The sequence below is a fragment of the Rissa tridactyla genome, chromosome 5 (assembly GCF_028500815.1).
Source record: "Rissa tridactyla isolate bRisTri1 chromosome 5, bRisTri1.patW.cur.20221130, whole genome shotgun sequence".
In the NCBI taxonomy this organism is placed as follows: domain Eukaryota; kingdom Metazoa; phylum Chordata; class Aves; order Charadriiformes; family Laridae; genus Rissa; species Rissa tridactyla.
In genome coordinates, this window is record NC_071470.1 from 58,865,796 (window position 1) to 58,891,688 (window position 25,893).

At 37.6% G+C, this 25,893-nt stretch overlaps 1 long non-coding RNA gene across 1 annotated transcript in view; it reads left to right on the forward strand.

The window, feature by feature from the left end:
- Positions 1-204: 204 nt before the first annotated feature.
- The window catches only part of LOC128910330 (uncharacterized), a 148,837-nt gene continuing 123,148 nt past the window's right edge, over positions 205-25,893 (forward strand). Inside the window, exon 1 of the long non-coding RNA XR_008466689.1 lies at positions 205-466. This is a non-coding gene — a long non-coding RNA (uncharacterized LOC128910330). The remainder of the gene's footprint in view (positions 467-25,893) is intronic.

The window sequence follows — 25,893 nt, forward strand, 5'->3', positions numbered from 1 at the left end:
GGACTCCTGAGACCGAGGTGTGTGCTTTGCATGTATATGTAAAGCATAAATATGAATGTGTCTAAGTGCGTGGGAGGGAAGAAAAATTTTCCCTTCTTCCTCTCAGGAGAATGCCTGAAATTTAATTGAGGTAAAATAAATGTTCTTATCAGAAGGCACAATAGACCTTCCCAGTTTTGTTTGTGGCAGAGTTCAGGAGCCCTCCCCGTGACTTACTCTACCTTCCCCCACTTCAGATATTAACCTGGACATCATGCCTTCCAAACAGTAAATGAGCTGTGCGATGTTTTATTACATTTCTCATGTGGCTAAGCTTAGTGTGGCTTTTAAGTGTTCCTCGGTATGCCGTGCTTACGCAAGTTATTTTCTGCTGTGGATTGTTGATGCTGCAGCAGCAGATAGAGTGATGTGCCTTGAATTCCAATGAGGAGAAGGCGTTGGTTTATTTTGGTTTTTTGAGTACAGAGTGAGTATTTTGCAAAGATTTGTAACTCAGATTTTTCTCTATTTCAGGCTTAAAGCATTAGAAATTAATTGTTTTAAGTGCTGCAGGGAAGTAATTATACGTCTTTAGAAAGTAAAGTAATTTAAAATGTAATTATTTGTAGAGTATGTTGTTTATGAAAATCTGTTTTAGCTAGTGACTTATATTACAGTCAGTGCGGATCTCCACAAAATGCAAATGAACAAACAGAAACCCTAGAGCACTGAAAAGCTAATTTTTATGAAACTAATTTTTATGAAAGCGGACAAAAGGAATGGGTAGAAAGTTTGCCATTGAGGACCTGAATTGTAACTAAATTAGACTTTCTTTGATTGCACTAAATTATTTCTGATCTTGTCCTGACAATTAGGGAAAATTTATAAGCAATGAGGTGGGCAATTGAAGTGATGTGTATATTTTCTCAAACTCCTTTAGGGGATTAAAACCTTTCAGTGCGTTCTATCCATCTGCTTATTTAGTGCTTTTATTATTGGAAGCAATCCTTTCCTCTTCCAGCAGTGATGCTTAGATCCCTAGTTCTTAAGGGTTGTGTATGAAACAGATTTTAAGGGATCCAGCCCTGATTAGAACAGTTAGCCTGTTAACGTCCTATGTATTTACAGTGGATTATTTGAAGGGAAGCAGGGGTTAAGTCAGTAGGTCTCTCGGCTTCCCCAGGGGTTAACCTGGCAGCCTGTTTGGCACACACAGGAGGGCTGACAGGTAGCAGGATTTGTCTAAGCAGTGTGCATGAGAGCCAACAAGGAAAACTGAATGCTCTGGATTAGTTTTGGATTATGTTGTCAGAGTGAAGCCTGACGGACAAACTGCAGAGGAATAAAATGCAATCTGTTTGGGGAAAGAGACAGCGTGCATAGCTTTCATTTTTCAAGAAATGACAAGAAAAATCATTAATAATTTGTAAATCCATGTCCATTAACTTTTCTCTTTGTTATCCCAAGACAGTCTTTTTAACATGATTTTGCCACTGTTCTATATCTGTTCTTTCTTGTGACAGATGGCAAGATAAATATAAAATTGCAATAGTACAGTACAAACCATAGGGAAAAATATCTAGAAATCATAACACCTGGAATTGCTTAAGGTGGAATATTGGGGGTGGTGTGGTGTTTTTTCCTCTGTCTTTTTGTGCTGAAAGATAAAGTTTAATATAATTTAGATACTTTTCCTATTCTGTAGTTTCCTTTGTGTGATCATAATTTATTTCAAAATACTGGAGGCAATTTTCCATTATTGTTTCCATTCAAGCAATTGCATTACTAATATTGCTAATACAGTTGATTCCCTGTTTTTCTTCATCTGGTTATTTCATTATTTTACTGTTGAAGTACTTAATGTTTTACAAGAGGGGAAAAGCATTGTTTTATTTAAAAACAAAACAAAAAACTTCCTTCCCCCTGCTCCCCCCTGAAAAAATGGCATCATTTTTCATTGAAGTAGTGTTTGTCCTTGCAAGTGTCACTTAGTTTATTAACAATGACTTCTTTGGCTACAGAAGAATAGTTCCTGTTCGTGAACTTCAGTCAGATTTGATTTTCAGAAGGTTACTGGGGGGAGGGGGGTCTCAGGAGGAAGGGGTGAGTCCTACAATTACTTTTTTATAATAAAAATACGGACACACTAAATGTAAGCTGGCAAATAAACTCTAATTAAGGACAAAATAAAGTCAGGGAAAGACTGTGAAAAGTATTGTGGACTTGATCTTTGTTAGTCCAGTTTATATCAGATTTGTTCAGTTTTCGCACAGTTTCTTTATTTTTACCAAAATGACAAAACCATTTTATGGCATTTTTAATACAAGAAAAAACGATTCATCAGTTGCAGCTCTTTGGATTATGTTGTTGCTGAGGTGTTAGCAAACTTAAACAATAAATGTATTAGGACTAGAATTGTAATAGTACAGCCAAATAATTTGCAGAAAAACATTTATACAATAGACTGGGGGAGGTTTCTGCTCATGAATTATCCAAAAGTAGAATCAATGCATTTGCTTTTGGAAGAGTACAGTAAACATTGTCTATGAATTAATCTTGGTCTATTTACACCTGTATGCATATTTTGTGGCTATTCACTGTGTCAAATTCGAGGTGAGTTGGGTTCATTTTCAGTGAAATGTACATTAAGTTTCTGTCTCCTAATCAGTGATACAAGAGATTTTGGTGCTAAGTATGAGGACTTGCTGTAGCCAACTTTCACTTATCAGTGTAGAATTTGCTTTTGGTTATAACTCTTCTTTGGCTAAATGTAATGATGTATTTTCCCTTGCTGCAGTGAGCCCATCAGAATACGAGACACCAAGGCATCTCTATTGAGTTATAAAGTGTGATTTTCCTAGGCAGTTGTTACTGTTCTGATTACAGTGTTCAAAACTGTTGGTTTGTGCAAGTTAAATGCTAATTTCCAATTGGCTGGTAGCAGCATTGTTTAATAAGGGAAAAACAGAGGAATATTTTGGGGTTCATAATAAGGTCTTTGTAGAAAATTTCTGGAGAGTACCTCTAGGCTGAGGGAAGGGGAGCTATTCTGTTCCTATGCCACAGTCGTCTTCCCTCAATTTAAAATAGCTGTGTAGATGATGTAACAAAATATCACTGTTTTAATATTAGATGCTACATAAGTATGTGTGCATATGTATATCACCTTATTGATAAAATAGTCTCAGGACATTTATCTTGCATATAATTCTTTCTAAGTATTTGCTGGCTAGCTGGGAGTGTGAGTACGCAAGTAGTAAAAACATCTATAGAGTAAAATGTTTACATGCAAACTGATCCTGACTCTGTTCCTGCACCTCGTATATGCTGTTGGCTGACTCTAGATCTTTATAACTGTTTCCTTAATAGGAAAAAACAGCACAGAGTAGAATTCAGGATGGAATTTTTTGGGCCATGTTCCATGACAAATTTTAAAACATTAAATATTTTCATATTAAGCGTGTGTTTCGTTGCTTGTCTGACTCAAGGTGACTAGATTTTGTCCTGGAAGCACTGCTGTTGGTGTTATTTTATACTTGTTTTGCACTACATAGCTAGAAGTCTTATAAAAGCCATGCAATCTCTTTGGGCTTCTCTTTTCCTTTGAAAATAGTAATAGTCTATCATAGAAGTTGTAGAGACTGAAAATGATGCTTTGGGATTTTTCTCTGGATAAAAGTTCAATGATTTAATTGTACAGTTTGTCAGTGCTTGTAACTAATCGAGCTTTTTGAAGGTAATCATATTATATTTCCGTCTTTAAAATTTCAGTCCAGATGAAAATTTTAGTGACATTATAAATCTTTGTTTTAGTTATGGCTATTCATTAAGAAGTCTTCTACAAGTGTTTTTTCAACTATTTTGAAATGACCAGACAATTAGATTGGGACAGCAATGCAGTTTTGTGTGTGTCACCTTAAAAGTAAAAATACCTGGAGGAGAGTGCTACAGTAGCAAAGGGTATGTTTAAAAGGCAAAAAAAAAAAATTAAGTAGTTTGCTACAGCATTATTTTGATTTTGTAACCAATGAGGAACCTTTACGTCCTTGTATTTCTTGCATCCTTTTCTATTAATGTAATTACAGGTTCAGATTTTTAAACAATGGATATAATCAACATTGTTTGTATACAAAAGAACTAAAAAATTCAGTTGTTTCTCAATCTGTTCTTTAGACATTCCCAATATCCACATTCACATGCTTGAGTATTTGAACTAGTGAATAGGCCTGGGACATTTTTCATCCTGCATGTTTCAAAAATAGCTTATAAACATCTCCATAATCTGTAGCTGTCAAATGGTTATTTCATTTATTGCTGAACTAGCATTAAAACTATGCAAATGTACACAATACGGGGGGGCAAAGGTCAAAGAAAACTGCAGAAATATACAGGCACAGATGCAGTATAACTTATGTGAGGAATTTAATTAACAGCTGCTCAAAAGGAGTATAGAGCAATATCTAATGGTGGATGATAGTCAAGACTTCAATATTACTCTACAGAGAAAAGCCATCAGTTCTGTTAGCACAGCATTTTACAGTATTTTTAAAATTAATCAGTCTCTTAAGCTCTCCCAGGAAAGAATGCTACCTCAGTAATGGCCAGCAGGAGCTGCATTTTGCTATTCTTTGTCTTTCCTGAAGACAGGTCTATTCCAGGCTTGCATAACTTTTCAGAACTGATGGGAATCACATCACAGTTTGCTATGGCTGCAAACCATTATTCCATGGGAATAAAAACAAGAGAAATGCTGTTAATTCTGTTACTCAGCTTTTAAGCCTGTCCACTTCGGGCCAAGTTGTCTGACCAAACTTGGATTAGTCATTGATTTCTTTTTCAAGATTTTATGGAAAGTGACAGAGTGCAATAAAAAACTTCAGAATGCTTCTCCTTGTGACATTAGTAATAGCAACTTTAGGAAAACTTTAATATCCTGTTCCCCTTTTCATATAGGAAAAGTTAGACAATAACACATAGAAATAACTGCAGTAGTAAATTATCAAGAGACATACAGTTTTAATGGAAATAAATCTATAAAACTATTGCATATATCCTCCTGTTCTAGGGGAATAAAAGTCTGCATGACTTATTTATATGAAAGCATTTCTTAGGTATGCGCATTAAAAAAACCTTCCAAGCTACTGAAAGAATATGACTTCAGTATTGTTAACACTGCTTTTTAACAAGTTGTGATGCAAAGAGTAAGCAAAAAACCTAAGTTTTTCCTTTAGTTGATTACTTGTATATCACATTTTATTCTGCATCTTCGATGTCTGTGAGGTTTAAATTACATTGTTGGTTCCAGACCTCACCTCAAAAGAAAGACCTCTCCCGGCATTCAGTTCACACTCTTAAACTCAGTCTTCTCCTGACTTCTGGTATGTCCCTTTAGGCAATCGTTAGGCATAAGAACTTATTTCAGAACTAGAACTATACTTCTACTCTTCTCTGTTGCAGGTTGCATGCAAAGGCTCTCTTTATCTCTACGTGCATATAATAAATAAGGTGATGATCAAGTATTCTGATTTGTTTAGCAACGCAGGCTCTGTCCTGGTATTTTCAGGACTGATTTCTGGATACTGTTTTGTCCTGGATTATTATTAGGGATATTAACTTTTACCAGCCAGTTACACTTGCACTACTGCAGGAAGAGCTGATGCATTCCCAGGGCTCTGCTAGGAGCACATGAGAGAAATGCCTACGTGAGCAGACAAGAGCTGTGCACTCTCAGGTGAAGCAGCGCAGGGGAAAGTGTCCCCTCTCACGCTATCTCTATTAGGTTCCATGGCCTAACCTGAGAGGAGAGTTTTCAGTATATCACACCACAAACTTATGCTGCATTCCTTTAGAATTTAATTCTCAATGTGACCACCCTAAACAAAAGCCAGAGACACTCAGTCTCACAATAGCCACCTAGGCTCAAAATTAGTTCTGAGAGCCATAGTGGAAGTGGAAAAGTATTCTGTGTGTACGTGATGGTGGCGCAGGTTTTGAGTCCCTTTTGTTGGAAGAACTACAGCCTTAATGATGTTGTGAGCTGAAAAGTGCCTAGCTCATCTTTGAGACTCCAGTGCTTTGCAAGGTGGTAAGTGAAAGATAGCACAGTTTTATCTACGAAAAGAGCAGATATGAAATTGTTAAGAGACAAAAATAGCGTGGGCTAAAAGAATCGCTTCTTACTGAAGTGAGAGAATTTTTCTCTCTCTCCTTCCTCTCTCTTCTTTCCCTACATTTTTTCAAAAGAAAAGCATGATCACCAAAATAATTTTCACAAGTTCAGAAATTTTTCTGACTTGAATCGGAAGAAAAACCTTTGGAATACAAGCTTGAAATATCGTATCCAACATGTTACGGGGAAGCAATCTCCACTGTTCACACCCAGATCAATGCCACCAGGCTCCTCTGGGTTACAATTGACAGTGCTTTTTCTGGTTTTGAATTTTCCTGCATCTGAGTCTTGCATCTCCCAGATTGCTCACAGACATTTTCATTATCCTCTTAATGATACCAAATTCATAATGCACTTCTTTACAACTTTGCAATTTCTACATGTAAACATAGACACACAGTATATATTTAGTTTACAAGTTGTGAGAGTGCGTGGATAATGCATTACTTCCTCTCCTAGCTTTGTGATATTTCTCAGTACATGCAAGCCCGTGAGACTCTGAGTGAGAGACCAGCCTTTCAGTATTAGCTTTTTTATGTGTAGCAGCCTTCCTGCATTTACAGGTCATCCAAACTCTGCTTAAGCAGTGACATCCAGTGCACAGGTTTGAGAGGGCTTGCAGGGTTAATTCTGTCATTACTGTGTTGACATGAGGCATGTTACAGCTTTCAGCTGAAAATGTTACTTCTAATCTTTTAATCCCAAATTAGCTCAACATTTTATCAAGTTAATCTAACATGAAGATTAATTAGGCTAGTTAACACGCGCACGGAGGTTATTTGTTTTGAGTCTACATTTAATCAAGGAGTTAGTCCTTAATACAATAGACAGCCTCCCCCCTGCCCCCTAACCCTAGCTGCAGCTCATTCCATCATTTTGATATCATGCACCGTTTAGGACATAAAATTAGGAAAAGGCCAAACTGAATTTCTTATTCAATCCACCCACAAGCTCAACTGAAGTAAAACCGATGCCTTGCCCTATGAGAGAGATGGATTTTCAAAAATTGTATAAATTTGCAAAATTAAATCTGTCATAGATTATTATTTTTACTTTAGGAAAAAAATGCCATTAAACTGCTCTGAAATGTATTTTGAAATAATTCTGTAGCATTCCAAGATAATTCTTCATGTAAGAATTATCAGCATTTGAATGATGTTTTCTAAAGCAAGATTGATACTACCATTAAATCCTTAAGGCTACAAAATGCAGAATGGCAAAAAAACCCTGTTGAGATAAATGTGCCAGGCAAAGTGGAAATTTTATCAAGAGGGTTTCTCAGCTCTGCATTGGAGTTTCTCAAAAAATCAGACTATCTCAACAGCTAGCACTATGCCTGCTAGAGCACTACCCCGAGAGATGAGAACCCTGGTTTGGACAACAGCTGCTGGGCCAGTTGTGCAGTAGGTTTTTGACGAAGGCTCTCAATCTCAGGTAAGTTTTAGTAACCAGCAGACAACTAGGAATTATAAGGAAAAGGAACTTGCTACGCTTTTTAGAGTATTTACCATCCTGAAAACTCTTTCCCAGCACAGAGGGAAGCACTTTCCAGTTTTGTGGGTATATTTCTACAGCCAAGGAAACTGTTTTTGGTAGTAGTGAAATTACCTGCTGCAGTCATGCTGTGTTTTATCTTTTCGTTACCTGCAAAACTTCTTGCTCTTGTGGTGTTTTGAAGAGTAAGAGCAATGCCATAAGCAGAATGGATAAAAGAATTTGGCTGGTTTCTTTCTTTACCATTTTCATGCCATATGCCTTACAAAAAATACTATTCAGTATAGTTACTCTCAAATTAAATATCCAAAAGGAGAGGAGAGAAGACAGTTTGTATAGAGGGAGGTGGCATAAATCTGCTAACAGGGGTCATTAGACCGGACAAATGCCTTTCTCCCCTGAGTTTCCTAGATAAGGAGAACCTATCTAGTAGTTAAAAATTCCAAGAGTCATTCTGGATAGCATTACCGACCCCCCTGGGTGTTGCTGCAGAGTTCATGCCCTGTTTCATCAAATACCCAGTGACATTCACCAGGGGCCATGCTAATTATAGGGATTTAGCAGACAATGTCTAAGAACATTTCATCACAAAATAGCATGTCTTTGTCTACATGTATTGGTTTGTTGATGTGCTACGTTAGCGAAAAACTGGAGGTAAAATGATTCTGCAGTTTGTTAGTGTATCTTTACAGCAACATTAATCAACATATTGAAATGTTAAGATACAATCTCCCCTGCATTTAGCGCCAGCAATACTGTGCTGTTTTGCAATTACATGGAGGAGAAAGGCTCAAGGTAGCTTAAAAATTCATGGATTATACATTAGTTCAATGAATTCTAACCCAATTGTTTTAATGAGCTACATGGTTGATTCACTATAAAACGTTGTTCTTGGGCAAGAGTTAGACAAGCCTTGTCTTTTACTTATGCCAAACCTGTTCATCAGTCTCTTTACTGACATCAGAGGCGAGGGGAGGTTGTGTAAAGATAAGGGAGGAAAATCAGACTCCCATTTTGCTTCGAATGGGAATGGGAACAGTTGCTTCGAATGGGAACAGTTGAATGCTTGTTTGATTCTCAGAGAGCAAAGCTTGTGATTACGGAGTGAGGTCCCTTACTCAGGGCTGAGTGCAGAAACAGACACAGGCAATGCTACAAGTTAGCTTTACCTGAGTGCAATCCATAGCCTTTCCTTGTACAATACACGGAGGCTGGGTGCCTCAGAGCTGTAAAAATAGCCAGCTTCTGAATGGTGAGCAGCCTGCTCCACTCATCTCAGACAGCTATGAAGAGTAATACGTTTTATAACCCCCTCGGTAGAGAGGAGCTTAGTCCTAGAGGTCACATTGCTGTTGTCACTGAAAGCCTCTCTTGGAGGGGTGGTACATGACTCATTTCTTTTTAAAAGGAAACAGTACAACCCATCCATTACTCGCAGAATGTTGGCAGTGATTGTGTGATATATTCAGTGCTTGGGTCCCACTCTGGTCCAGTCACTGCATTTCAGTCCACACAATTTAACTCTGTTTTTTTTAAGGGAATAATGCCAGCAGAAAATAGGCATTGCTCCACTCACAGTAGTCTACAGCATGGTGCTTCGTAGACAATCCAGGGAGCTGATGGACAGGAGGAGGGTCAAACCAGTACCACTCTGATTCTAAGAATACCGCAAGTGATGTGTCCTGTACAAAATGTGTGCCTACACATGACTGCTAGGCATGCCAAAAATGTATTTTCTCCATCAGATCTACAAGGGGGTTTGCAGAAGGGAGTTTATTAACATGATTCCTAAGGATTATACAAAAGCTAATCTCATTTTCTGTTTCCAGTATACTTCATGTAGTTTGTGCATTGTGGAATAACTTGAAATTAACGGTCAGTCTCTCTGTCTCTGATGCACACATTTCTACTTACACGTGGAACTTACTAATTTTTATTCATCAGTTTACAGTAGTTATTGTTTTGCTAAGCATTTGTATACAGAGGTGACAGCCAGCCAGGTTGGGCTCAGTTGCACAGTACAGACACTATAAAATGATCATTCCTGCCTTTTAATAGGAGCAGTCACAAATATTTACTTGGTTAACAAAAATTTTGAAATGGACTTAAGTGGACTTTTAAGTGGACTTAAAATTAACTTCTATGAAACCAAATGAATGTTCAGGACTCCTGAAAATTAACTCAACTACTTAAGCACCTTAGGAGAGTAATTTCTGTCTGGCAAAAATCTTCCAGATATATTAATGATGATGGAAATAGTAATGAGATAAAAAGGCACAAATGATGAAGCAGAAGACCTTGAATTGGCAAATAGCTAGTGGGATAGCAACAAAAAAAGCACACAGAGTAGAATTCACCTATCATTGAATTTCAGGAATGTTTGACGCTAGTAGTAGATATGCATGATCATCAGGAGGCTGTTGCTGTCTCTGCCTCCTCCCCCCTCCTGTTATTATCACCTTTTTTGGACTGAGGTTCATCTCCATTGCCTTTTTGTTTTTTTCTGAGAACAGTTTGTAAAAGGCACATTTGTCTCGTGCTCTACATTGTGGTGTTTGTTTGCAGAGCTACAAGGGCACAGGCAGCACTTGACCTGAGCACATCGTAAGGCATATAAGTGGGAAAAGAATATGGGGTGGACAGGAAGGAGAGCTTCTGGAACCAGCTGTCACTGTTCTGCATTCACAGGGGGTAAAACCCACAAACAGCATTTATTTACTTAGTGGTGTTTTATGGTGGCTCACACATGCACGATTAAGTAACCGTATAATTTTTGTAAGTAACTTGAAATTTTTTATCCTTTTGATTAAATGGTTGTAAATATAAGATATTTAGTTCCATGATAACTGTACTCCCCACAGTATTTATTTCTCTAAGTTAGCCTCTGTTTTTAAAATCTTCTTGCAATATGCTATCATTGCAATTTCTTTTCTTTTTAAGTGTGGGAGAAAGGTCTGCAGAGCATTTCTAGTGAGCTCACTGAAAGCTGTCAAATAAATGCATTGGCAGATATGTTCATGTTTAATGGCTCCAGGAAGTGTTACTGACAATTCTAATCATATAAGTTTTTGCAGATACACTCAAACCCAGACTATGCAAGGTCAGTTCACATAATCACACCAGGTTTCACTTTCCACAGTGCTGGGTTTTTTTTTTTTTAAAAAAAACCAAACAGCTAATGAGCTCATTTGGAGATGTAAGAGCGTATTACAGGTTAATGGGGTTTTTGTAAATGCAAAAGACTGTGCAGTGAAAATGCTAAGAGCCTGAGGTGAGGAGGTGATTTCTAAATTATGGTGCTGAGAAGTCATTGCTTTAGTTAATAAACCAGAGAGCAGTTTGAAGACGTACAGGTTAATATTATTTGTATTTCCTCCTAAAACATTTCAGTATTGTTGTCATCAGAGGGCAGAGACTTTGATCAATTTGTACGTCATTATTTTCCTACATTTCTGGTGGGAAATTAACATTGCATAAAAAGTTTTATTCCAGGAGACGTCCCCGAACAGAACACCCATCTTCTTGCTGCGGGAGCCCCAGCGAGACTGCACTCAGTTATACTCGAATACAGATAGCCTGGTGCACAGCACTATGTGTAAAGGGAACATACACTGTTTTATGAATGGGATTTTTCTATAGCCCTCTGAAGTCAACAGGAGTCCAAAACAAGTATTTAGAAAGATAAGGAAAGGAAAAATTATAAAAAAAAAAAAAAAAGGATAATCTCAAAAGCCTTTTTCCTCTGGGTATTTGTATAGAACCTTGTCAAATGCTGATTACTGCAGTCACCTATAGGATGTACATTTATTTTTTCCAAACAAATTTAGTGCTTCAGTACACATTTGGTTAATGGGCCTCTGTGACATGGAAGCGCTACAGGGACCCATTGTCTTCACCTCTTCCTGCTGTCCTTTAAGTCAATATTGGTTTATAGAGAAGTGCCACAGTGCAATTAATTTGTCCTTCCAAGAATTCAGATTCATAAATCAGCCTCTTTCTCCCTCCCTTTTTCTCTTTTTCTGCACGCTTCATGGTGAGGTAAACATTTGCGATGGCCAAAACTCAAAAGATTGAAAGGTCTATTTCAGAAAGGGCTCCCCAAACAGGATGCTTATCTTAAACATACAAATTTATCCAAACCTTTGCAAGTTTACCTTTTTCCATGTGTCATTATTTTCTTTCCAACTCAGGCTGTACTCATAATCTTCATACTATTTTTTTGATGGTTCTTTTTATTTGATATGGATGAAATAATTATTTTAAAAGCTGCTCCAGTCTTCATTATGCTGCAAAGAATGCAAACCATTTCTGGATTCGTTATAGCTCAAATAAATACTTTCCTGCCTTTCTGTGACTCCCAGTAGTCCTCTTTAATGCTCTGTCTTGCTGAAATCCTTCCCTATGTATCAGAGAGGCTAGCAATCTCCTCTCTGCAGGCTACTGTCTTCAGATCTTGTTAGTTCTTGGGAATCACAGGGAGACCTCAAGTGTTAGGATGTGAATGAAGTAGGCTACCAGAGAAGGTGACAGGTCGGAGACATACACCTCATCAGTCACATCACACTTTAAGATCAGGGCATATATCAGGTCAGGTAACTTAGTAGGTCAGGTGGGGGGGGTGGAGGGAATGGGGTCTCTTGAGGTTTATAAGGTAGAAAGGAGAAGAATGAAATGAAAGTGTCGAAAGAAAGGCTGGGGGAAAAAGAACAGATGAATCTCGAAGGACAGAGGCAAAAGATCTTAAAACATAAAGAAACCAAATTTCTCCAAACGTTTTCAGAAATCCTTGACTCCTTCACTGATCTCTACCTTCATCTGTAATCCCTTATTTGTCAGACTCATTCAGCTCCCTCCCATGACTCCAGAGAAACTTGCATCCTGTTTTGAATCTGATTCTCATTCTGTAATGGTGGAAGCTAGTGATAGAAGGTCTTGCCATTACTTCTTCTCTCCTACTTTATTTAGAAATGAAGTAGTTTTTTCATGCCTTATTCTTCCTGCCCCTTCTACCAGGAATAAAGATAGACTTCATAGACTAGCAAATAAGACACAAGTAACGTACTACTGCATTAAATTTCTAGGTTCCAGGGTTCTCAGGTTTTGTTTTTTGAATTCAACACTTCTTTCAAGGCAGTGATTTGCTCTGCTTTGATTTTGTTTTCTTTTGTGGCTCTTTTTGAGGACTAGATTGCCAGCATTTCTGGGTGAGGAGATGGGAGTTATTTCAGTTTGAATATACTTCTTGGGCTGTTCCCTAGTTACTGTGGAATAAGTAGTAAGTGATAATAGCAGCAAATATTTCTAATGCTCTGCAGTTAATACACCATCCCGATGAAATACACCTGATGAAACTTCCCTCTCCACCCAATAACTTTTTGGCATGTGTCATTATCACCAGACAGGAGTGATTTTCAGCCTTTGATACAAGGGATTCTGTCTGTAACGGACGAGGAATAAAACCTCTCTCTAATAAAATATTGCATGGTCATTATAGCAGTGTCCTGATGGTAGGGATTCAAATCTGTTTGGGAAGAAGGAAAAGCGGATTCAGGTTCCCACATCTTTAACAAATGCTTTACCGACAGCTCTAGAGAAAACCCAGAAGCACAAGGATCCTACCATGTAAGTACTCATCCCCTTCTTTAAAAGAAGCAATTCCTATATGACTCGTCTTGAAACTTGTGAAAGCTTTTTAATATTGTAGATCCTTAGCACCCGTACTGGAAAGATTACATTTCAGTGATTACTTGCAAAGCAAAGGACAAGAACGATCCAAAAGCCCCAAGGCATGCTGCCATGTTTACTGCATAACAGTACTCAGGAAACTTAAATTTAAGTCTTCACAGGGTTCTTGGAGACTCCCACTGCAAGGCGTGAAGTTCAACCACAAAAGAACCCTATTCACTGGATCAAGCAAACAACCTCTATTATTTATTCATCCTAAACTCAGACATTCCATCATTGAACATGGGCCTCTTCAAAAGTGCTGTAGCCTCATGTGTTTTGCTCTATTCCTGAAATAACAGAAATGGAGAAATTACAAAGGAGAACGGAGAGCATTATAAATCTAGATGTTAACACGGGAATTCAAACTCTTTTACTAAAAACCAAAAATACTTAGGAGGGAAAATGTAAAAGGGAAAAAATGTACCGAGGTACTCTTTCTGTTAGGTCTGCAAAAAACATAAGCATTAAAGAGAGAGGCTTATGCATTTACTGACAAATTTTTCTCTTCGTAAATACAAACAGTTATTGGCCTCATAGCCCAGTTTTGTTAGTGTGTCAACGACCTAATTTTTTTATAATCTCTGCTCCAAGTGAATAGAAAATTGTAGGACATAGACCTCCATAAAATCACATTCATATTCCTTTACATATGTGTAAGCCCCTAAAACAAAGGGAAATGCAGTCATAGTTACCAGACTATTTCCTTCAGGTATTAACGTTCATATATATCAAGTGAGTAAAGTGTATATAAATCGTGAGTGAGCATCTGAGTCCCACCGTCATGGTTTAATCCAGGTCTTAAGCTTCTGAGGGTAGAGAAATAGTCTCTCAAACATATATTTCCATATCTGTCAGTCACCTACATAGATGACATTACACATGGTAAAATATGCCCTTCTGAGCACTAAGGCAAAAAAAGGGGGGGTTCCCATTAGAAAGTTAGCCAGTAAAATTTAAAAAATTACTTGCCATTTACTGCAGAATAAGTTTGTGTTACAGCAAAATAAAAATTCCCTGCAAGTTCACACCTCCTGTTATTTTTTGGTCACTTGTTTACAAATTCATATTGTGAAACACAAGTTAATCGAAGCACCATGTTTTATTTTAATTATCCTTAAAAAAGGAATGAGGGATCCAGAAATACTTCCCCAAAGTTAGATCTGTGATGGAGACAAAGAAGGGGTTGAAGGGGAAGAGGAAGGAGAGGGAAAATGTAGTGCAAGTTCAAAGTGAGCTTGGGGCAAGACTGGGATTTAGGAATAAGAAATGCATGATTCAACTTGCTACTAGGGCTGGCTGAAAGCTGAAATTTCATTCCTTATATAACGCTGCTGTTACGCATTTTTTTCCTCAATTAAGATGAAAAAGCAAAATATGTAACCTTTTCTCACAAAGCGAAGTTAAAAAAACAATTCAAAATATTCCTTCTTTTGGTCCATTGGTCATTAAAGTCTATCTCTATGAGTCATTTGCAGTGTCCCCCTCTCTCTACATAGAAGTGTTTGTTTTATAATTATCAAAAACGTCTTGACAGAAAGTTCTGCAACCAGCAATCAGAATTTAATATCCTTCATGTGGGATTGTCCCTCTCTTCAGTATTTAAGATATTTTAGAAGTGAAATATAAGTCGAAAAATGTGTTCATCCATCATACACAACTGTGGAAGAAACCCACACAACTCTAGTGGACTCGTACTAGTTACTATTAATGATACCGTGTAAGTTAGTGCTAAAGTATAGACATCTGCTTTTGAAAGAGAGAATTTGTTTACCCGGGCTTCAAAGTTAGGTATCGCCCTAATTGATGCAACTTTGTTTACAAGCTCAGTTAAAGGGGATTATCTGAGTGGAAGTTGTTATCCTTATTGGTGAGATGCAGTACTACAATTTCTGCAGCAAACGGGGTAATTTTTTTCCTAGCTTCATGTTCCAGACAAGCTGAGATCAAACATCCTGATTATTTTTGGCAAAAGACTCTCTGAAGCTTATTGAACTATTCTGTGTTCTGCAGTATTACTTACTGTTTGGCTTCTTGGGACTTTACACTGTTTCTACTCAGTACTCAGCTGGAACTACTTTCCAGGAATTTTACTGGGAGAGTTTACTGCCAGTTTAATCTCTGCTTGCTTCCTTTTTCTTGTTTCCTTCTGATCCCATTTTCTACAATATTTAATAAAGTAATTACTTTTTTTTTTTAAAATTGCGTAACATTCTATGACCAATCAGAAGCACCATAGTTGTTCTATGCATAGGGATCTACCTGTCTCCTAGGGGTGGATATTAATGGCATGTCTGGAAGTAGATTTATGTTTAGAAGTACTGCTTTATGAATTTGGCTGTATGATACCAAAGGAGAAATTATTTGATCTACTTATACATAGCCTTACCGAATACTTAATGATGCTTTTCTATTTCTTTCCTTTTGCCATTCCTTGTCTTTCCGTTTTAAATCCACCGTATCTGTTAGATAGCTTTTTGTGGCAGATGTTAATTATTTTCTCCTGCTCTGACAATAGGAAGTTAAAATCTGATCTTAGTTCCTTGGTTGAGCTACGTTTACAGCTTATTTGTAGCATCAAAATGAAAAACCTGTATTTATAAGGTGGAGGAACTGCAGGTAGAATAAAGTTGGGTGACTTAACATACTGTTTTGATAGTGGACAGTATTTGGTGAAGTGCGCTAGATGAGGCAGGCGGGGCAGCCTGCTGTTTTGCAGCCTACCACATCAAAGTGCAGTGCCTTTCCTCTCTACTGTTAAAAGGAACTGATGGGAATCGGAGAATGATAGACAGTCTCCTTAATTCAGGCCTTTGAAAGTTAGATAGTCTCAACCTATTAATAAAAGAAGAATATTGTGACCATATGTCTCATCTGTCCCATATTTGGCTTCAAAATCATGTGATGGTACATGTACGCACACAGACTGCATTTATGTATCTGGGAATTGCCAGTGGTCATAAAGTACTAACATTTTTCTTACTCTGAAATGCCACATCAGAAGAGGCTGACTACAGCTTAACAATAACTTATTTACTTGTTTGTTCTTACTAAAAGTTTTGATGATTGTGGGTGAGGTACCCGTACTTATAGTTCTTTCGAAACGTATTTTTCTATCATCTATATTTACTTTGCTACAGTGCTGGCCTATAGCGCTACCGAAACATGTTCAATTACAATAGTGAATGATAATTTATCAAAATCTCATTCCAAAATAAATGAATAGTCAGATAAAATCCCAAAGGTCAGGGAACAAAGTGAAGCAGACCACCTGGTCCGGGCACTGCATGGGGGAAATGGTCTCTCAATCAGAAACATTTAAAGTGAGAAAAAGATGTTCCTGAATTGATCGTCAGTAGGACGTCATGCTGTTGTGGGGCTTATCATGTAGATACTGCTAAGACAGGAGATGAAAATGAATTGAGTTCTACAAACATAAGTTTGTGAATCTGAATAGATTTGTAAGAATGCCAGAGAACCTGAAAACAGTCCAAGTTTTAGACAGTTTCTGTGCAAATTTACAGCATCTGCTGGAGTTGGTGCAAATCCAAAGACTGAGCTTGGTTCTAGTCTGGTGCCCATTTCATGAACGAAATGAGATGGGATTGACAACAGAAATCTGACTTGGAGGGGAAAAGGGCATCTTCTGCCATTAATTTGTACATGCTGTACCAGAGCTGAGCAGATACACAGGACTGCATTCCACCTTTACAGCCCATCTTCCCTGTTTCCAAAATGATGGGGAAATTTTTCCAATCTCTGGCATAAACTAATGCAGATTAATTACAGTTCTGCCTTTTGATTTTGTTTCTCATGCGGAGGGTTGTTTTGTAGCCAAGCATTAGCTAAACAGGTTCTTGAAATACACCCATTCCCTGGCCTACCCTGAGCTGACTTTTAAGTATAGAACTGTCTTGCTAATGCTGTGCAATTTAAGTGACCCTTGTGCTGGGGCAAATCCCTTTTATTCTCCTTCCTAATTTATTGCAGTTAGAGGAGTACATGGCAAGAGAATTAGAACCTCTGATCTGGGAACAGAGCGCACTTGATTTGAAATTTCAGAGGGAACCCCGGTCTAGGGTGTTAATTTCAAGAATCGCTTGTTCTTGGAAGGCATATGTGCTGTTCGTTGACCAGAACATGATTCAAATATCAAGTCAATGTGTGGTTTGAAATGTTTGCCCTCTCACAGAGCTGGACATACTGGAGTGCATGCTGCTGGTTATTATCTGTAATCTAAATCAGACTTCAGTTGTGCAACTACTAACAGGGAAGTGACATTTCCTTACAAACCTTTCTAGCTTTGCAGTTACAGCATTAGCCTTGCAAAACAAAGATGATTAGCCTGTCGGACATTATAAGCCACATACCAAATCTTCATATGACTGAGGTGTACTCGAGTGAGTCTGCGCTCCAGCAGTGTGGCAAATGGTGATGGGTGCCCCACAGCCCATTTCACGCGTGCCACGCTTGGGAGTTTGGCCGAGCCCCAGCCTGACCCAGTGATAGTAGTGTCTGCTGGCTCGTTTCCTCCTGCCAGTGACAAATTGTCTGTTCTACTGCCGTTCTTTGCTGAGGATGTGTTCTTGTCTCAGCACAAACGTTAGAACTGAATTGCTTGCAAGCCAGATGTGGCTGGAGAGCTACGGGTTTGCCACCCCTGTTCTAGGAAAGAGGAGAAAGTCTTCTGTCAAGAATGGAAGTGCTTTTCACTGGTTGGAAAAACAGTTTCACTTCTGCTGAGAATGCAAATGTAAGAATGTATACCAATCTTCAAGGAAAGTAGAACTGTCAAAATTTTCCTCAAATAGAAATACTTAAGTATTTTTGTGTCAATAATGTCCTAATATTATATGTGAAACATATTGACATGGCATAATATTATATATATGTAAGAAGTACTGTATGATCACATCATTTTATGTTATAAATAATATATTATGTTATATTATTATAAATATAACGTTATATTATTACATAAGTAATATATATGTTATTTATAAAATTTAAAGGTTGTACTAAAAACACATATCCTAACTGAAAAAGTACTACTAAAAATTTAGCTGTCCCTGTCTAGAATTTGCGATCCATTTGCAATCTATAGCTATAAATGGTTTTGTTTACTTTGAATTATATGGCTCCTGTATCCTAATGAGAAAAGTGAAAAAGACTGTCTCTGAAATTTTAACACAAACACGTGTTTCTTTCAATAGGGAAGAGAACAGGAAGGAGAGGAAATTCTTGCACTATTTCTTTTTTTTCTTCCTGCTGTATTTCTTCTCTCCTTTACTCTCCTCTCATTTTCTCTATCTTCTCTCAATCATTATTTTCTTCCACTCCCCAAAGAGATTTTGTCATGTAGCTAATACCAAATTGTCTGTCAATAGCAGGTGTTGACTTTAATCAGTATGCAGTTGCCCAAGCAAATGGAATATAATGCTGTTTCACAATTTAAGGGGGGGATGATGGACAACTCACAAGTTATATTTTACTAAGTGAAAATTTTCTAGGAGGAACTTATCTTTTCAAAAATATTCCACTGGAGATCTATCAGAGTTACAAGTGCACTGAGCTACTAAAACTCAAGTTCGTATAGCCATAAACCTCTGAGATAACATATTCCATACTAATAAGAGACTTTCTGGCAGACTTGTATTTAGGGGCAGGGCTGTGGAGAGGGCTCTTTTTTCTTGGAGAAAAATTATTTCTTTTCCAAGTAATGTTACATTTTTAGAATGTTCATGTTGAGTATAAGTAAGCTTTCTTCCTACATGAATCTCTTCTGGAGTGACTGAGAATGGTTTTCATAAAGTTATTTTTCCAACACTGATTTTGGCGTGTTTCTCAATTCCATTTCATAATACTAGGAATAACACGTGTTGGGAAGGTCAAAGACAAAGGTGAGAAATGAGACTTAACAGGAGAGTACTGGTAAACCATTCTAAATTGATTAGGAAGATGAAGGAATTTAACACGTTATAGATAAACTCTATAAAGAGAAATAGTAGCTATAAGAAAAGTTCAAAATGGCAACAGATACAATCAGCAAACACAGACCGGAAGATAAGATGGTGTCTGCGATACAGTGATAATAGAACACATGTTGTGTAATGCCTAGAGGCTAAGTTTTATCCAGATCATCCTTCACCTTCATATACCTGTCTGGCTTTAGAGGGGGATGGTTACAGATTTATAGGTAGATATGTGCATATGCACACACATGAAAAAGCATAATTTTATATTTTTATTTCATATATTAAAAATACAAACATATCTCTAATTGTATGTTGAATTCCAACAATAAGAAAAATTCACATTCCCATCACACGCACACACACAAAGCAGTCATAAATGTAGTAGCCATTATGTCATTATAGTTTTTTCTTGGATGATATATGCTGAAAGTATATATGCTATCTCTGCTCTGCAATTTGCAATGTATTCACAAAGTGTTACTATACACAGTTTTATTTGCATTGATGAATGCTACTTCCAAAGAGAAAAACGAAATAAACTTTCTTATTATTATATAAAGGAATAAAGAATTGGGCAGAGCCTTCTTTAATTAGCATTTACAGCAATTTCAACATGGAGTTCAAAGGTGAAATAGACTTAATTTTATTTACACTGGATATTAGAGTTATTAAAGACTGTAAAACTAAAATTCAGAGGCTGAATTTTTGAAGTAGAAAGAAACTGCATTTGATTTGATTTAGATGTCTGTAAAGCCAACTATAGCCACATCTATTTTGGGAATTGAATGTGCAATATTTTCATTACTAATCTGGTGTTGGTGGAAATGTTTTATGATTTTGGCATGCCTACTATCAGATTAAAATGCAGCAATATAGTAACAAGAATGGGCTTATTATTCTTTTTTATTTTACTGCCTATCTATAAGTGTCTCTGTGCAACTATTCTGTTAATATTGTGACAGTGTGCTGGGTAACCAAAGATGCCTGCCTGCTTCTAAAAGCTCTCTAATAATCAAGGTGAGGCCCAATTGCCAGCTGTTGTGCCTACAGATACTTTGGGGAACAAAAGTGAAAGCCTAGAATGTGAAATCCATATTTTGTATTAGATGAAATAATCAGCATTGATCTGAAATGAAATGTCTGGTCTAGTATACACATAAATTGCATATGTGGCTGCAGAAGTTGTAAAGAGCATGAAATTTGTCTGACTGAAGATCCTCTGTTATCAGAACAGCAACCAGAATCTAGATAGAAAAATGGATGTTTAATGGTGGTCATTTCTATATTTAGCAGCCACCTCACCCTGTATGTTGGTGCTCCCACAAGGATGATTTCCCAGAAGCAGTGTTTTTCCAGACTGATAGTCAAGCTTTACTCAATAATCATGTATACAGCAAAGGTTCTTTTTCTAACAGCTTATGGTAAGAAAGAGAAAATGTAGAGATATTCTCAATAAATAGGATATATTGGAAGTACCTAAAATGTTCTAAACAAGTCTCATCTCTGGCTCTACAAGCAGCAGAGGACTACTTGATAGCATTACAACTGACAGCCATTGCAAGATTTAGCATGTGGTCACTGTGTTTTTCATGGAAACTTGACAGAATGTGGCACATTCCCACTCATTCTCTTACCCTCCCTTCCTTTTTCCCATGCTTTCCTACTGTATATGCAGTATCCCATTTCAGAACAGCAATGAGTGACTTCAGATATTTCTCAGGGATTATCGCACTTCATGGGCAATGATATATCCAAGGCATCTAAAAACACCCCAGAAGTGCTTTGCCTGGAGCATCTTACTCCTAAAGCGAGTCTAGCCGTACTCCATCTTGCCTCCTACCTGCTGAAACATGCAGATATTGAAAAAAGGCAAGATAACACAGTTATTCTTGTTCACGGTAGAGAATCAAAGCAGCACATACTACCTCAAAAATAATTAAATATGATTTATGGGCTTGTTCAGACTCCTTAAGTTCCTGTTGACTGTTCATCTATACTTCACAGCGTATAGTCAGCTTCTTTCAGTCACCAGCTGTCACAGACTAGCTATAGTTTGCTGGTTTGCTCTGGTGTATAGCTAAGAGAAATACAAATTTCCTTTTTTACCTGCTGCTGAGAAACCATGAAGGGGCCATTTAAAGACACTAATTTAAGCAATTTAAGTTTGAGTCACATCCATTTACTGGAAGTCCAGTGTAGTGGAAAAGACTGAAATGTTTTGAAAGAGGCCTAAACCACCAAGATGTACTGCAGAGATTACTTCTATTGGTGAACCATGCTGACTCCAGATGGAGATGAGATGTGACGTGTTGCCTAGACAAGAGCTACAGCTTTCTGTGGGTAGTTCCCAGTATGGACAATAATCAACCCGAAACCCTGCCTTTACAGCTTTGTTGTCCCAATGGTTAGTCTGAGTTAACCCCTCTACTGGTTCCCTTCCTTAAATTTGGCCGTTTCCATTATGAAGGCATGACATGGGAAAACCACAAAAAGTGATTGCTATGGACAGACCTTTTTGCTGCCATGCTCATATTGATAATTTTACTGATGCTATATACAATGTTGCTTAATGTGTTTGTTTATTATTATCTCGAGCTGTAAACACAAGGTGACTAGTTCTATTATATCCTCCATAAGCAAAGTGATGGGCTTGTGGGAATGTAATTGGGCTCAGAATTTGGCCCTAAATCAAGAAAGTTTTTTTACTTTGTAAAACCATCAGGAAAAGGTTTGTGTATTTTCTTTGATTGTGCAATGTCCAGCACAGTGAAGCACCGTTTTTCCTTAAGGCAGTGTCTTAATAGAAATATTAACTATCGATACAAGTTAAAAGTCTTTTTAAAAGTTGTATGAAACAGTACAAGAAAAATATCTGCCTGGAAGCATTCAGTCACTTGCAGCAAGCTGCCTTGACTTTTGTAAATATAGTGGAAAAAATAACATTTTTTTCTGGTTACTCCCTGAGCTATTGTAGTCTGTTGGCCCTTTCTGACCTTAATTTCACCCCTTTCCCAGTATAAATCCAATTTTCTTGCTCAGACACCATCTTATCTTTGGCTTAAAAATTAAATTCATACCACAGACTTTATATACCTTATGCCATACTGGCCTTTCACAAACTTCACAGCTACATGCTGATGATACATTAAGACTGGAAAAGTAGAAAAACATTCCAGCTTGACATGGACATGAAAATAAGAACCCGGGTTTTCATTTTCCATCATATTTTTATGAAGTGACACAGTCTTTAGTTATGTTTCCCTCTTTTGTATTTCAAAGCTACGCAGAAATTGTTGAGACATTGGCACAATGTTTTCCCTTTTATGCTTAGGAAGAATGGTCAAATGATGCAGCAATAGCTTTTATGTTCCATAATAATGCTCTTGCTAGAGTGGTTTTAATAATTTCCATGCCTACAGAGGCATGGTGTACAATATATATCATGAAAACGATTTCCCATCAATTTGAGTAAAAGGGAAAGGGTGAATTTTCCCCTTGTGAACAGGCATTTGCTGTAGAGTGTATCAGTACACCCAAAAATCTGCCCTCCCCTGCTGTAGCAGAAAAACGCAGATGCAAAGAAAGGGGATAAATGAAAAAGAAGACCAGTGCGGAAAAGGGCAAGGGGACCAGAGAGAGCTCAGAGAGCTTTTCTGTTTAACTATTTAGTGCCTCAAAGTTAAAGGTACCCTCATCTTCTGGGCATCTAAGTTGAAAAACAGCCCATTGTCACCAGTTCTATGTGGGAACAATTTTTTCAAAGGCTCAATTTTTCCACACTGCTGGACTTTAAGAGACAACTAACTTGGAATTTTAAAGTCAGCATAAGCTTTCCTGACCTCCTCCAGCAAATCACACTCCTCAGTTGTCCATCTGCGCTTCGTGATCACCAGAAGGGCATGGCCTAAGAAAGTGTAAAATGTGTTTATATTTTAATGAAAACCCTGAAACTTGTAGTAGGAACTCAGTTGAATGGACCATGACTTATAGAAGAAAGTTTCTGTACATCTTCACCGCTAGAGTAACTCATTCATCTCCATTGATTGAAGCCACTGTGGATCATGGGGAGTGGTGGTTTGTCAGGGAGGCTCTAGAGCCACATCAGGGCAAAGAGCTCAAGTTTGCAAAGTGACCTCTTGGATCATTTGCTCCTATTAGGCAACAAGGAGCACATCAATCCTTCTGTTGCCCACAAAGCCCAGGAGACTGATGGGATATGGACAATGCAGTGCTGTTTGCCATAATATTTATGGGTAAAGGGATTGGAGTTGTCTTCCCTTATGGAGTATAAAGCCTTTCCTTTAACATCATCAGTAAAGAACAACCTTCGTATAACAATTTGGGGTTTTTTCAGTACGTTCTTTTACAGTTTTATTGGTTCTTCTGACTGCTATGCCAACCCATACCATAGAATACACAGGAACTCTTTCAGAAGCAGGATGACCCCCCTGGACCCATACTGGAACACTATGTGGTAGAGACGAGAACCTGTCTTGCCAGAGATGGGAGGCCACTGTGCAAGGTCAATGTCATTCCAGACTTGCAGATGCTGCCTTCAGGCGAGCTAGTAAGACACCTAGTGGATTGGGAGTACACAGGCAGCCAGGCAGTTTTCTTGGCAATCTTTGTGTCTTAGCTCCAGGAAGAGTTGAAGTATTTCTGGCAGAGGCTGTTAATGGATAAAAAGCATGTGAACTTAAGCGATCAGTCTGCTGCATAACGTCCCAGGGCAAAGATGAGCAAGGAGCACTTTAGAAAAGAAAAAGGGGGAAAAAAAGACGAATTGAGCCAAGTGGGGTCTGTACTTTGTTCTTATATTTTTACTGGCAGAAATGCTGCTCTAATCTTTTGCAAAGCTTCAGAGTTCTCAATTTACTGTGAATAAGTCTTGGATCAAACTATCAAAATGCAGTTTTAAAAAACTCAAGAGATTCAGAATATGGAAATTATTATGGCATATACTAGACAATCCCAAGATTTGTTTTAAAACTTCAGGGTCTTATAAACAGACTCTTCTGCCTTCTTAATATTTATTTTCTAGAATTATGTCCCCATGAAAGATACAGGACATGACTTTACTGTTTATCTAAATTCTTATTTTGCTTCTGTGATTTCAATGTCATTTGATCACTCCAGTTATTAGTAAGCTCATGTTTTTGTGTAATTATGCATTCCAATTTTTGCCATACTAAGTTCCCTGAATTGGAAGCATTTTTTTAGAGGACAAGGAAGAAGGCTGCTGAAAAGTACTTGATGTATTCATTTGAATTTTTTTCATGAAAAAAAGTGGAAAGGGGGAGGTGGGGAAGAAAACCTCTTTTGGCCTTAAGGAACATAAAAAAAACGTGGTGGTGTAAGTACCTTAATAGATATGTCAGTAGAATTCAGAGTTATTTGTTAACTGGTAAAGAAAAGTATCAAACAGGAAAGAACAACCCAACTTTGTGTTTGAACTCTGTTAAGACTGGGAATTCTTTTTCCTTTTTTTTTTTTTTTTAAAAGAAAAAGCACGAGTATTTGATCGTGTAATTGCTTTAAACGACCTGAACTAGAAAACTAGACAAAATGAAAAAAATATAGTGACTTAATATATTTCAACCTGAGAGACAAATAACCATCTTGCATATACTTATTCACACCATGAAGAGTTCCATTTCAGCCAGTGGAAATACACTGGTGTGAGATCAGTTCTTGATCTGTCAAAGTCAGTCATCTAAACAGTACGTAAAAACCGTACATTTGCAAGGAAAGACAATCTCTTAATTGCTAGTGGAGGCTGGTGACATCTGAAAGTGGACAGGCAAAACTATTGTAAGTCCAAGGTTCAGAGCATCTGGTAAAGATCACAGAGTGTTAAATTCACATCTGCCTGCGATGCAGAGCCTTGGCTGTTAACTGCAATCCCGTGTACTAAGTTGCACAAACAAGTGCGGATTTTAAGATTGCTCATTAGGTGGCTACTTTCCAAACTCCATTCTCTGTCTTCAGCTTTAGTCCAGTATCAGACATTCCAGGGGATGGATGGCTATTCTGAAGCACTTATAATTAGAACTGTGTAAGAGCAAAATTATTACTTGGATTATCTCCTTTATGCTTTTCTCTATATGTACCTGCATATATTATTCAGCTGCATACCAAGCTCAATTGTTTTGCATATCTGTAAATTGTAAGGACAGTGTTGAACAAGTGATTGTATATTTATGTAATAAGTGTTCTCACGGTGTTGCAATAAATGTGAGGAATTAGAGCTCTTGGAAGGACTAGCGAGCAAAATTATGAAGCCATGCAAAACATTTTTAGTTTTTTTAAACATTCAATTTGGTGAAGCAAAATACGGATACTGCTAACTGATTGTAATGACTTTGTGAAGGAGTTTCTTCCATGTGAAGTGGATCAGGAAACTCAGAGCTTAGTAATATAACTTGCATTGTATATGTGAATCAATTTGGCTAGTATTCTTCCTGTTCAGTATTTGTATTTATGTTGGTTATTTTCTTGTTAACAGAACCACACAATTCACAGACATTAACGTCTACTACCTCGTTCAAATTT